General features: G+C 43.7%; 1 protein-coding gene across 1 annotated transcript in view; it reads right to left on the reverse strand.

Annotated features, from left to right (window-relative positions):
- camta2 (calmodulin binding transcription activator 2) overlaps window positions 1-9,763 on the reverse strand; it is a 182,205-nt gene extending 172,442 nt beyond the window's left edge. Inside the window, exon 1 of the mRNA XM_031831390.1 lies at window positions 9,667-9,763. The gene's annotated coding sequence lies outside the window, so the exon portion shown is untranslated. The remainder of the gene's footprint in view (window positions 1-9,666) is intronic.
- Between the last annotated feature and the right edge of the window lie 3,400 nt (window positions 9,764-13,163).

Genomic DNA, 13,163 nt, shown 5'->3' on the forward strand with positions numbered 1-13,163 from the left:
CTGGTACACACACACACACCTGATACACACACACCTGGTACACACACACCTGGTACACACACACCTGGTACACACACACCTGGTACACACACACCAGATACACACGGCAGTGTAGCCTAGTGGTTAGAGCGTTGGACTAGTAACCGAATCTGAAATGAAGGCAGCCAGACATCTGGAATGAAATCAGACATACATCTGGAATGAAGGCAGACAGACAGACATCTGAAATGAAGGCAGAAAGACATCTGGATTGAAGACAGACAGACATCTGGAATGAAGGCAGCCAGACATCTGAAATGAAGGCAGAAAGACATCTGAAATGAAGGCAGACAGACAGACATCTGGAATGAAGGCAGACAGATCCCTGGAATGAAGGCAGACAGACGTCTGGAATGAAGGCAGACAGACATCTGAAATGAAGGCAGAAAGACATCTGAAATGAAGGCAGACAGACAGACATCTGGAATGAAGGCAGACAGATCCCTGGAATGAAGGCAGACAGACATCTGGAATGAAGGCAGACAGACATCTGGAATGAAGGCAGACAGACAGACATCTGAAATGAAGGCAGAAAGACATCTGAAATGAAGGCAGACAGACATACATCTGGAATGAAGGCAGACAGATGTCTGGAATGAAGGCAGACAGACATCTGGAATGAAGGCAGACAGAAATCTGGAATGAAGGCAGACAGACATCTGGAATGAAGGCAGACAGAAACAAACCTGCTGTCACCTAACAAACCAGCTGTCACCTAACAAACCAGCTGTCACATGTTCAGGCCATCCTGTCACCTAACAAACCAGCTGTCACCTAACAAACCAGCTGTCACCTAACAACCCAGCTGTCACCTAACAAACCAGCTGTCACATGTTCAGGCTATCCTGTCATGTAACCAACCTCAAACACACACACTGAATGACCAGCCATAATCATTCAGTACGACCAGCCATAATCATTCAGTACGACCAGCCATAATCATTCAGTACGACCAGCCATAATCATTCAGTACGACCAGCCATAATCATTCAGTACGACCAGCCATAATCATTCAGTACGACCAGCCATAATCATTCAGTACGACCAGCCATAATCATTCAGTACGACCAGCCATAATCAAATACAAAAAATGGTCACATGCGCCGAATACAACAGGTGTGGATCTTACCGTGAAATGCTGAATACAACAGGTGTGGACCTTATCGTGAAATGCTGAATACAACAGGTGTGGACCTTACCGTGAAATGCTTACTTACAAGCCCTTAACCCACAAGGACTTCAAGAAATATACTTATTTTCTAAATAAACGAATGTGCGCGGTACAGGTTAGTCAACGTAATTTGTACATATAGGTAGAGGTAAAGTGATTATGCATAGATACTAAACAGCGAGTAGCAGCAGTGTGGGGGGGCATTTGATTAGCTGTTCAGCAGTCTTATGGCTTGGGGGTAGAAGCAGGTAAGGAGCCTTTAGGACCTTGACTTGGCGCTCTGGTCCCGCTTGTCGTGCAGTAGCAGAGAGAACAGTCTAGGACTTGGGTGACTGGAGTCTTTGACAATTTCTGGGGCTTCCTCTGACACCACCTAGTATATTGGTCATGTATGACAGTCATAAATACCTCTCCCCCCCTTTTCCTATCTCTACCCGACTGATGTTACATTTGAAAACCCCTTGGTTAACATAGAGATTCTGGGAACATCAGTAGGTGGGGGGGAAATGAACTATATTCTGGTTGAACATATGCGGTGGTACTTAATGAATATGATGTCAGTTCAGTTGTCATCTGAGACATTCTCATCAATGATAAGATGACATAAACTCTACAGTGGAAAGTCTACACATCAGAGTTATCAGATTCACATGGAATTGTTGTTCAATTTAAATGTTTTAATATTAAATGATTCGTGATGGGATAAAATGTGATTTTAGCTTCTAAAATGTGAGATTTGGGTTTTCATAAGGTTAGGGCTCTGCTCAATCAGTGGCCCGCCCACGTGAAGAGATTGTTGTAAACTATGAAACACACCCCTTTTCTCCCTTCCTATATAAAGTCTTGACGGCAATATAACCTCCTGTTCCGAGGATGTAGGACGACGGTCCGATGTCAGAATGGTTCAGATAATAACCACAGAACGAAGCCAACATCAGCGTGAGCTTTGGTTGCGAATGGTATGAACTTTGAACTCGAATTCACTACAGAAGTGATACCTCCTAGCCGTTGAGTTAGCAGCAGCAGATGCAAACGAGGGCTAGGAAGGAACCGACAGAGTATCCCGTCTACCACACAACGACGTTACTACAACGTATCCAATTGACCACCAGAGACATTCTTCAAAGGACAAAGGACTCGGTTTGGCAACACGGCCTTCCATCTACCACCAACCTACTGAAGCGCAGCTCAGAGTAAATATTTATTGCATTTTCCTTTTCCAAATGGGCGGTAATTTAGAATGCATAAGATACTGTATTTACGATAGCACAGCTTCGCCCATTGTTCCTCAGTCTTCCCGCTCTTTCACTCAAACCCAGCCCTTTTCTTTTGTGTAACAAGCTGTCATATCTGTCCCACCCACTAGGGATGTTTTCCTTTATGACGTAATTTGTAGTCAAGTTATGATTTAATTATGTGTATGTGTAATTCTGTGTGATTAGTTAGGTATTTAGTAAATAAATAATTAAACCCAATTTTGTATTGCGGATTCAACTTGTTAGCCAGGGTTCGTAAAGAAAACCAAGAATTTACAACTTTCAGATGAGACTGAATTAAGGTGACGATTAATATTGACTGCTATTGATGTAAAATATTACTAGGTCTTTAAGAGTTTATTCGGAAGATAACAGCTCTATAAATATTATTTAGTGGTGAAAGCTCATCACTAAGCTAAGGATCCTGGGACTAAACACCTCCCTCTGCAACTGGATCCTGGAATTCATGACGGGCCGCCCCCAGGTGGTGAGGGTAGGTAGCAACACATCTGCCACTCTGAACATTGGAGCTCCCCAGGGGTGCGTGCTCTGTCCCCTCCTGTACTCCCTGTTCACTCATGACTGCGTGGCCATACACGACCCCAACAACATCATTAAGTTTTCTGACGACACAGCGGCGGTAGGCCTGATCACCGACAACGATGAGACAGCCTATAAGGAGGAGGTCAGAGACCTGGCCGTGTGGTGCCAGGACAACGACCTCTCCCTCAACGTGACCAAGACAAAGGAGATGATTGTGGACAACAGGAAAAGGAGGACCGAGCACGCCCCCATTCTCATCGACGGGGCTGTAGTGGAGCAGGTGGAGACCTCCTTGGTGTCCACATCACCAACAAACTAACATGGTCCAAGCACACCAAGACAGTTGTGAAGAGGGCACGACAAAACCTATTCCCCCTCAGGAGACTGAAAAGATTTGGCATGAGTCCTCAGATCCTCAAAAGATTTTACCAGCTGCACCATCGACAGCATCCTAACGGGTTGCATCACTGCCTGGTATGGCAACTGCTCGGCAAGGCACTACAGAGGGCAGTGCATACGGCCCAGTACATCACCGGGGCCAAGCTTCCTGCCATCCAGGACTGTTATACCAGGCGGTGTCAGAGGAAGGCCCTAAAAATTGTCAAAGACTCCAGACACCCTAGTCATAGACTGTTCTCTCTGCTACCGCACGACAAGCGGTACTGGAGCACCAAGTCTAGGTCCAAGACGCTTCTAAACAGCTTCTACCCCCAAGCCATAAGACTCCTGGACAGCTAATCAAATGGCTACCCAGATTATTTGCATTGCCCCCATATACCACACCCAGAACACTGCTGCTACTCTCTGTTATTATCTATGCATAGTCACTTTAATCTCTACCTCCATGTAGATATTACCTCAATTACGAATTACCTCAACTCCGATGCCCCCACACACTGACTCTGTACCGGTGCCCCCTGTATATAGCCTCCACATTGACTCTGTACCGGTGCCCCCTGTATATAGCCTCCACATGGACTCTGTACCGTAACACCCTGTATATAGCCTCCACATTGACTCTGTCCCGGTACCCCCTGTATATAGCCTCCACATTGACTCTGTACCGGTACCCCCTGTATATAGCCTCCACATTGACTCTGTAACGGTGCCCCCTGTATATAGCCTCCACATGGACTCTGTACCATAACACCCTGTATATAGCCTCCACATTGACTCTGTACCGGTACCCCCTGTATTTAGCCTCCACATTGACTCTGTACCGGTACCCCCTGTATATAGCCTCCACATTGACTCTGTACCGTAACACCCTGTATATAGCCTCCACGTTGACTCTGTACCGGTGCCCCCTGTATCTAGCCTCCACATTGACTCTGTACCGGTGCCCCCTGTATATAGCCTCCACATTGACTCTGTACCGGTACCCCCTGTATATAGCCTCCACATTGACTCTGTACCGGTGCCCCCTGTATATAGCCTCCACATGGACTCTGTACCGTAACACCCTGTATATAGCCTCCACATTGACTCTGTACCGGTACCCCCTGTATATAGCCTCCACATTGACTCTGTACCGGTACCCCCTGTATATAGCCTCCACATTGACTCTGTACCGTAACACCCTGTATATAGCCTCCACATTGACTCTGTACCGGTACCCCTTGTATATAGCCTCCACATTGACTCTGTACCAGTACCCCTTGTATATAGCCTCCACATTGTCTCTGTACCGGTGCCCCCTGTATATAGCCTCCACATTGACTCTGTACCGGTACCCCCTGTATATAGCCTCCACATTGACTCTGTACCGTAACACCCTGTATATAGCCTCCACATTGACTCTGTACCGGTACCCCCTGTATATAGCCTCCACATTGACTCTGTACCGGTACACCCTGTATATAGTCTCCACATTGACTCTGTACCGGTGCCCCCTGTATATAGCCTCCACATTGACTCTGTACCGGTACCCCCCTGTATATAGCCTCCACATTGACTCTGTACCGGTACCCCCTGTATATAGCCTCCACATTGACTCTGTACCGGTGCCCCCTGTATATAGCCTCCACATGGACCCTGTATATAGCCTCCACATTGACTCTGTACCGGTACCCCCTGTATATAGCCTCCACATTGACTCTGTACCGTAACACCCTGTATATAGCCTCCACATTGACTCTGTACCGGTACCCCCTGTATATAGCCTCCACATTGACTCTGTACCGGTACCCCCTGTATATAGCCTCCACATTGACTCTGTACCGTAACACCCTGTATATAGCCTCCACATTGACTCTGTACCGGTACCCCCTGTATATAGCCTCCACATTGACTCTGTACCGTAACACCCTGTATATAGCCTCCACATTGACTCTGTACCGCAACACCCTGCATATAGCCTCCACATTGACTCTGTACCGTAATACCCTGTATATAGCCTCCACATTGACTCTGTACCGGTACCCCCCTGTATATAGCCTCCACATTGACTCTGTACCGGTGCCCCCTGTATATAGCCTCCACATGGACCCTGTATATAGCCTCCACATTGACTCTGTACCGGTACCCCCTGTATATAGCCTCCACATTGACTCTGTACCGTAACACCCTGTATATAGCCTCCACATTGACTCTGTACCGGTACCCCCTGTATATAGCCTCCACATTGACTCTGTACCGGTACCCCCTGTATATAGCCTCCACATTGACTCTGTACCGTAACACCCTGTATATAGCCTCCACATTGACTCTGTACCGGTACCCCCTGTATATAGCCTCCACATTGACTCTGTACCGTAACACCCTGTATATAGCCTCCACATTGACTCTGTACCGCAACACCCTGCATATAGCCTCCACATTGACTCTGTACCGTAATACCCTGTATATAGCCTCCACATTGACTCTGTACCGTAACACCCTGTATATAGCCTCCACATTGACTCTGTACCGTAACACCCTGTATATAGCCTCCACATTGACTCTGTACCGTAATACCCTGTATATAGCCTCCACATTGACTCTGTACCGTAACACCCTGTATATAGCCTCCACATTGACTCTGTACCACCAACACCCTGCATATAGCCTCCACATTGACTCTGTACCGTAATACCCTGTATATAGCCTCCACATTGACTCTGTACCGCAACACCCTGCATATAGCCTCCACATTGACTCTGTACCGTAACACCCTGTATATAGCCTCCACATTGACTCTGTACCGCAACACCCTGCATATAGCCTCCACATTGACTCTGTACCGTAACACCCTGTATATAGCCTCCACATTGACTCTGTACCGCAACACCCTGCATATAGCCTCCACATTGACTCTGTACCGTAACACCCTGCATATAGCCTCCACATTGACTCTGTACCGTAACACCCTGTATATAGCCTCCACATTGACTCTGTACCGTAACACCCTGTATATAGCCTCCACATTGACTCTGTACCGGTACCCCCTGTATATAGCCTCCACATTGACTCTGTACCGTAACACCCTGTATATAGCCTCCACATTGACTCTGTACCGTAATACCCTGCATATAGCCTCCACATTGACTCTGTACCGTAACACCCTGCATATAGCCTCCACATTGACTCTGTACCGTAATACCCTGTATATAGCCTCCACATTGACTCTGTACCGTAATACCCTGCATATAGCCTCCACATTGACTCTGTACCGTAATACCCTGCATATAGCCTCCACATTGACTCTGTACCGTAATACCCTGTATATAGCCTCCACATTGACTCTGTACCGTAATACCCTGCATATAGCCTCCACATTGACTCTGTACCGTAATACCCTGCATATAGCCTCCACATTGACTCTGTACCGTAATACCCTGCATATAGCCTCCACATTGACTCTGTACCGTAATACCCTGTATATAGCCTCCACATTGACTCTGTACCGGTACCCCCTGTATATAGCCTCCACATTGACTCTGTACCGTAATACCCTGTATATAGCCTCCACATTGACTCTGTACTGGGACCCCCTGTATATAGCCTCCACATTGACTCTGTACCGTAACACCCTGTATATAGCCTCCACATTGACTCTGTACCGTAATACCCTGCATATAGCCTCCACATTGACTCTGTACCGTAACACCCTGCATATAGCCTCCACATTGACTCTGTACCGTAATACCCTGTATATAGCCTCCACATTGACTCTGTACCGTAATACCCTGCATATAGCCTCCACATTGACTCTGTACCGTAATACCCTGCATATAGCCTCCACATTGACTCTGTACCGTAATACCCTGTATATAGCCTCCACATTGACTCTGTACCGTAATACCCTGCATATAGCCTCCACATTGACTCTGTACCGTAATACCCTGCATATAGCCTCCACATTGACTCTGTACCGTAATACCCTGTATATAGCCTCCACATTGACTCTGTACCGTAATACCCTGTATATAGCCTCCACATTGACTATGTACCGTAATACCCTGTATATAGCCTCCACATTGACTCTGTACCGTAATACCCTGCATATAGCCTCCACATTGACTCTGTACCGTAATACCCTGCATATAGCCTCCACATTGACTCTGTACCGTAATACCCTGTATATAGCCTCCACATTGACTCTGTACCGTAATACCCTGTATATAGCCTCCACATTGACTATGTACCGTAATACCCTGTATATAGCCTCCACATTGACTCTGTACCGTAATACCCTGTATATAGCCTCCACATTGACTCTGTACCGTAACACCCTGTATATAGCCTCCACATTGACTATGTACCGTAATACCCTGTATATAGCCTCCACATTGACTCTGTACCGTAATACCCTGTATATAGCCTCCACATTGACTATGTACCGTAATACCCTGTATATAGCCTCCACATTGACTCTGTACCGTAATACCCTGTATATAGCCTCCACATTGACTATGTACCGTAATACCCTGTATATAGCCTCCACATTGACTCTGTACCGTAATACCCTGTATATAGCCTCCACATTGACTCTGTACCGGTATCCCCTGTATATAGCCTCCACATTGACTCTGTACCGTAATACCCTGTATATAGCCTCCACATTGACTCTGTACCGTAATACCCTGCATATAGCCTCCACATTGACTCTGTACCGTAATACCCTGTATATAGCCTCCACATTGACTCTGTACCGTAATACCCTGCATAAAGCCCCGCTATTGTTATTTACTGCTGCTCTTTAGTCATTTATTATTGTTATATCTTACTTATTTTTAGGTATTTTCTTAACACTGCATTGTTGGTTAAGGGCTTGTAAGTAAGCATTTCACTGTAAGGTCTACCTACACCTGTTGTATTCAGCATTTCACTGTAAGGTCTACCTACACCTGTTGTATTCAGCATTTCACTGTAAGGTCTACCTACACCTGTTGTATTCAGCATTTCACTGTAAGGTCTACCTACACCTGTTGTATTCGGCCCATGTGAAAATAAAATTTGATTTGATTTGACAAGCAGAGCAGGGATCGGCCCACAGCGTGTAACAGTATCCCCTTTATCAATTAGTTAATGAAGAGTACACATACACACAGAGAGAGAGAGACAGACAGAAGAGACTCTCAGTAAACACAAACAGGAATATCAAGTGAACCCATCAGCTGGCAATCCTCAAAGACAGTAATTCAGCTGAATTACAGCAGTTATAAATGTGGATGTTTAATATAAACTAAGAGATTCTTAGCAATACAACTAAATAGTCCAAAAGTCCCACTGACATCACAAGCAGCAATCAGCAGTTGAAACAAAAACAAAGTGTCTCCCCACCCGTTTTGGTAAAACGCTGAGTGTTGGGGCTGGAGAAATGTGACCACACTCTAATCGACGGAGCTATGGATTCAAGGACTGAACATCCCTGATATCAAAGGTACAGTTTAAACCATTGTTTGGAGGCTATCTAGTGTTTGTTTACATGACTTTCTTTACAACCATTGGAGTATAACACACTTATATTTGGGTTCTGATGGGTTGACCTAAGCTTATGAGGCATTTAATGGTTATATTCTTCAATGGGTACGTATCATTCATTTATATATCCCAAAATTGATGTAGCAACTATGGATTGCCCCTGTAAACCACGCCTGGACGACACCACCACGGCTGTCAACTCTCTCTGACAAGTGACAACACAACATGGTGTGTGTGTGTGTCATGTTTATCATGTTTACCGACAACCGGTACACCGACACACCCAGCTGTCAGGTATCCTCCGGTAGCTAGGCCCAGTCCTGCGGCTCGCCTGCTGTCCCTGCCCTGCCCTGGATTCCCCTACACTGGCTAACACCACTCAGCTTCCTTCCCTTCGCCCGGAGCTCAGAAAGCATATCCAGCGCTACCGATGGTGCCTAACCAACTATCTCAGCACCAAATAACAACACTAAATCACATATACAATAGACAACAACAGCTAGACAACACATCATCATAATATGGGATGCTTATTCGCATAGTGGCATTTAATGGTGTGTATTTTATTGTTGAAATAGCGATCTGTCGCTATCTAGCGTTGTCAGATCCAAATACTCTCTAAGAGGAGACATCCACCAGACACACATAGCCTCTCCGAACCCCGGAGTCTGGTCACCGGCGACAGCCCCGCTGCCGGCCCGTTGACAGCGCACCCAAAACAACCAGAACAGAATGGAGAGGACCAAGACTTACCACCTTCCGCCTTTCCTGGCGCCGCCATCTTCTTCTTAACACCGACGTCACTCCGTAGAGAGAGAGAGAGAGAGAGAGAGAGAGAGAGAGCGAGAGAGAGAGAGTGGGAGAGAGAGAGAGAGAGTGGGAGAGAGAGACAGAGACAGAGAGAGAGAGTTAGAGAGAGACAGAGAGAGAGTGAGATTGTCAGATTATGTAAAGAAGAAAGTAAGGGAGGTGAGCCAGAAAAGGGAAATAGCGTTTTGGTCTCGGAGGGAGACAGGTCACTAAGGAGGAGTGGAGAGTGGGATGGAGAGACAGGAGGAGAGGACAGAAAATGAGTGTCGGTGTGGATCCAAGGAGATGCAGAGAGAGAGAAGAGCAGGAGAACGTGTGTCGGTGTGAGAGAGAAGGGCCTCACTCTGGTGAATACCTAGTAGTCAGTACAGTTCCTAGCTGTAGATTATCTAATAATAATCATTAATTCTAGCCATAATAATTCAGTTACCATCTTCCACAACAGTCCCCAGCTTTATCCACAGTTAGTTATACACCATCATCATTATAGAAGGACTATGAATCCACAGTTAGTTAAACACCATCATCATTATAGAAGGACTATATCCACAGTTAGTTATACACCATCATCATTATAGAAGGACTATGTATCCACAGTTAGTTATACACCATCATCATTATAGAAGGACTATGTATCCACAGTTAGTTACATACCATCATCATTATAGAAGGACTATGTATCCACAGTTAGTTATACACCATCATCATTATAGAAGGACTATGTATCCACAGTTAGTTATACACCATCATCATTATAGAAGGACTATGTATCCACAGTTAGTTACATACCATCAGTATTATAGAAGGACTATGTATCCACAGGTAAACACTGTCATCATCATTATAGAAGGACTATGTATCCACAGTTAGTTAAACACCATCATCATTATAGAAGGACTATGTATCCACAGTTAGTTATACACCATCATCATTATAGAAGGACTATGAACAACTTCACCCTACGTACTCAGTTTGTGTAGAATAAACAGTTGAGAATAAATATCAATATTCATGTTTTCTTCAAAAGGCCTGCTATAGGTTATCAGTCCTCATGATACCTGCTATAGGTTATCAGTCCTCATGATGCCTGCTATAGGTTATCAGTCCTCGTGATACCTGCAATAGGTTATCGGTCCTCATGATACCTGCTATAGGTTATCAGTCCTCGTGATACTTGCTATAGGTTATCAGTCCTCATGATGCTTTCTAGTGTTTATCGGTCCTCATGATACCTTCTAGTGTTTATCAGTCCTCATGATGCCTTCTAGTGTTTATCAGTCCTCATGATACCTTCTAGTGTTTATCAGTCCTCATGATACCTTCTAGTGTTTATTAGTCCTCATGATACCTTCTAGTGTTTATTAGTCCTCATGATACCTTCTAGTGTTTACCAGTCCTCATGATACCTTCTAGTGTTTATCAGTCCTCATGATGTCTTCTAGTGTTGATCAGTCCTCATGATAGCTGCTATAGGTTATCAGTCCTCATGATGCCTGCTATAGGTTATCAGTCCTCGTGATACCAGCTATAGGTTATCAGTCCTTGTGATACCTTCTATAGGTTATCAGTCCTCGTGATACCTGCTATAGGTTATCAGTCCTCGTGATACTTGCTATAGGTTATCAGGCCTCATGATGCCTTCTGGTGTTTGTCGGTCCTCATGATACCTTCTTGTGTTTATCAGTCCTCATGATGCCTTCTAGTGTTTATCAGTCCTCATGATACCTTCTCATGTTTATCAGTCCTAATGATACCTTCTCGTGTTTATCAGTCCTCATGATACCTTCTAGTGTTTATCAGTCCTCATGATACCTTCTAGTGTTTATCAGTCCTCATGATACCTGATATAGGTTACCAGTCCTCATGATACCTGATATAGGTTATCAGTCCTCATGATGCTTTCTAGTGTTTATCGGTCCTCATGGTACCTTCTAGTGTTTATTAGTCCTCATGATACCTTCTAGTGTTTATCAGTCCTCATGATACCTTCTAGTGTTTATCAGTCCTCATGATGCCTTCTAGTGTTTATCAGTCCTCGTGATGCCTTCTAGTGTTTATCAGTCCTCATGATGCCTGCTCTTCACCTGGACAATCATAAAATTCCATCTGAGTGGAATACAAAAACAAAAACTCTGAGTAAAACAGCCACTATGTTATCAATCTAAAACAGCCACTATGTAACAATCTAAAACAGCCACTATGTATCAATCTAAAACAGCTACTATGTAACAATCTAAAACAGCCACTATGTATCAATCTAAAACAGCCACTATGTAACAATCTAAAACAGCCACTATGTATCAATCTAAAACAGCCACTATGTAACAATCTAAAATATCAATCTAAAACAGCCACTATGTAACAATCTAAAACAGCCACTATGTAACAATCTAAAACAGCCACTATGTATCAATCTAAAACAGCTACTATGTAACAATCTAAAACAGCTACTATGTAACAATCTAAAACAGCTACTATGTAACAATCTAAAACAGCCACTATGTAACAATCTAAAACAGCCACTATGTATCAATCTAAAACAGCTACTATGTAACAATCTAAAACAGCCACTATGTAACAATCTAAAACAGCCACTATGTATCAATCTAAAACAGCCACTATGTAACAATCTAAAATATCAATCTAAAACAGCCACTATGTAACAATCTAAAACAGCCACTATGTAACAATCTAAAACAGCCACTATGTAACAATCTAAAACAGCCACTATGTAACAATCTAAAACAGCTACTATGTAACAATCTAAAACAGCTACTATGTAACAATCTAAAACAGCCACTATGTTATCAATCTAAAACAGCCACTATGTAACAATCTAAAACAGCCACTATGTAACAATCTAAAACAGCCACTATGTAACAATCTAAAACAGCCACTATGTAACAATCTAAAACAGCCACTATGTATCAATCTAAAATATCAATCTAAAACAGCCACTATGTAACAATCTAAAACAGCCACTATGTAACAATCTAAAAACAGCCACTATGTAACAATCTAAAACAGCCACTATGTATCAATCTAAAATATCAATCTAAAACAGCCACTATGTAACAATCTAAAACAGCCACTATGTAACAATCTAAAACAGCTACTATGTAACAATCTAAAACAGCTACTATGTAACAATCTAAAACAGCTACTATGTAACAATCTAAAACAGCTACTATGTAACAATCTAAAACAGCCACTATGTAACAATCTAAAACAGCTACTATGTAACAATCTAAAACAGCCACTATGTAACAATCTAAAACAGCCACTATGTAACAATCTAAAACAGCTACTATGTAACAATCTAAAACAGCTACTATGTAACAATCTAAAACAGCTACTATGTAACAATCTAAAACAGCTACTATGTTATCAATCTAAAACAGCCACTATGTATCAATCTAAATATCAATCTAAAACAGCCA

Source organism: Oncorhynchus kisutch, linkage group LG9 (genome assembly GCF_002021735.2).
Source record: "Oncorhynchus kisutch isolate 150728-3 linkage group LG9, Okis_V2, whole genome shotgun sequence".
Taxonomy (NCBI): domain Eukaryota; kingdom Metazoa; phylum Chordata; class Actinopteri; order Salmoniformes; family Salmonidae; genus Oncorhynchus; species Oncorhynchus kisutch.